This window comes from Pygocentrus nattereri, chromosome 12 (assembly GCF_015220715.1).
Source record: "Pygocentrus nattereri isolate fPygNat1 chromosome 12, fPygNat1.pri, whole genome shotgun sequence".
Taxonomy (NCBI): domain Eukaryota; kingdom Metazoa; phylum Chordata; class Actinopteri; order Characiformes; family Serrasalmidae; genus Pygocentrus; species Pygocentrus nattereri.
Window position 1 is genome coordinate 1 of NC_051222.1, and position 2,500 is coordinate 2,500.

The following is a 2,500-nucleotide window of genomic DNA, read 5'->3' on the forward strand; positions in this document are numbered from 1 at the left end:
GCGAACCGCTACTCGCCGGAGAACCGGAGCGAGAACCTCCGGAACGTGCCGAAACGCACTTTCCCCACTTTGACGCTTAATAACTTCCCGGGACCGCCACGTAGCGGGACCAAATTTTCACCCGGCGCTTACCTCCGCCCCCTCTTACAACCACCACTCGAACCGAACCGCTAACTCCCACAGAACCGGAGTTCCGGGGACAGGGGGCAAAAGAAGGAGCCTGGCACCCCCGAGCCATTTCAAAACGGACCCCCGCGAGTCGCATATCCTTCCAAACCTCTCGGAAGCCCGCTTACAAATACCCAGGTGCCCGTTGTCCACCTCCTAAGCCCGCCGAGAAACGAGCCTCCGTTCCCGGACGCTTTTTCGCAAACTTCACCCGGCTACGACTCCCACCTCCTTACTCCCAGCCAAACCAAATTTTTATCCATCTATCCCCCGGAGCTTACCGACACAACGGTACCACCCCCGAAGCCAAACTCCCCGGAGAACCGGAGAACCAGACCCACAAACTTACAAACTCCCGGGACTCGCCGTTCCCCCGGTCAAAGACCCATACTCCCCAAACATGCCCCAAAGACCCATTCACACGCTAAAAACCCCGATAATCTACCTTCCTCCGGGGCCGAGATCCACAATGCCCAAGGACCCATACACCCAGGGACCCGGGGAAAAGACCCAGGATTATGGGAGTCCCCCAATAGACCCGGGGAAAAGACCCAGCTCCCACAGAACGGGGAAAAGACCCAGGATTATGGGAGTCCCCCATAAGACCCGGGGAAAACACCCAGCTCCCACAGAACGGGGAAAAGACCCAGGATTATGGGAGTCCCCCATAAGACCCGGGGAAAACACCCAGCGCACCTCACGGACCTATCTGGCCCACACTTAAGCACTCCCCCTCGGGCTAAACCAGTCAGCCCGCGCCGCCCGGACGCGAGGCCATTGGTAGACCTAAAAAACTTTAACAAATGGGTCTCCCAGTGGGACTCGGAAATTGCACTATGTTCCCCACCTCGGGGAAATGACTAAGTTTTTATGGTCTCCCAGTGGGACTCGGAAATTGCACTATGTTCCCCACCTCGGGGAAATGACTAAGTTTTTATGGTCTCCCAGTGGGACTCGGAAATTGCACTATGTTCCCCACCTCGGGGAAATGACTAAGTTTTTATGGTCTCCCAGTGGGACTCGGAAATTGCACTATGTTCCCCACTCGGGGAAATGACTAAGTTTTTATGGTCTCCCAGTGGGACTCAGAAATTGCACTATGTTCCCCACCTCGGGGAAATGACTAAGTTTTTATGGTCTCCCAGGGCGCGGAGCTCCAAAATTTTTCTAAGTCCCACACCTACGAATTTTGACTAAGTTTTTATGGTCTCCCAGGGCCCGGAGCTCAGAAATTTTTCTAAGTCCCACACCTACGAATTTGGCTAAGTTTTTATGGTCTCCCAGGGCGCGGAGCTCAAAAATTTTTCTAAGTCCCACACCTACGAATTTTGGCTAAGTTTTATGGTCTCCCAGGGCGCGGAGCTCCAAAATTTTTCTAAGTCCCACACCTACGAATTTTGGCTAAGTTTTTATGGTCTCCCAGGGCGATTCGGAAATTGCACTATGTTCCCCACTCCCGTATTTTGACTAAGTTTTTATGGTCTCCCAGGGCGATTCGGAAATTGCACTATGTTCCCCACTAATAGATTTCGACTAAGTTTTTATGGTCTCCCAGGGCGCGGAACACTGAAATTTTTCGAAGTCCACGTTTTTAACCGCCATCGGTCATTGGTACACCCAGAAGAAACAAAGCCCCGGGAGCTCGGAACATGCAGAGAACCGGGGGAATTTTGAAAGACCCAGCGCACGGAACTCAGAATCATCCAGAGATCCGGGGAAATTCTAAAGACCCAGCGCATGGAACTCAGAACATCCAGAGACCCGGAGAAATTCTAAAGACCCAGCGCACGGAACTCAGAACATCCAGAGACCCAGAGAAATTCAAAAGACCCAGCGTGCGGAGCTCAGAACATCCAGAGACCCAGAGAAATTCTAAAGACCCAGCGTGCGGAGCTCAGAACATCCAGAGACCCAGAGAAATTCAAAGACCCAGCGTGCGGAGCTCAGAACATCCAGAGACCCAGAGAAATTCTAAAGACCCAGCGTGCGGAGCTCAGAACATCCAGAGACCCAGAGAAATTCTAAAGACCCAGCGTGCGGAGCTCAGAACATCCAGAGACCCAGAGAAATTCTAAAGACCCAGCGTGCGGAGCTCAGAACATCCAGAGACCCAGAGAAATTCTAAAGACCCAGCGTGCGGAGCTCAGAACATCCAGAGACCCAGAGAAATTCTAAAGACCCAGCGTGCGGAGCTCAGAACATCCAGAGACCCAGAGAAATTCTAAAGACCCAGCGTGCGGAGCTCAGAACATCCAGAGACCCAGAGAAATTCTAAAGACCCAGCGTGCGGAACTCAGAACATCCAGAGACCCAGGGAAATTCTAAAGACCCA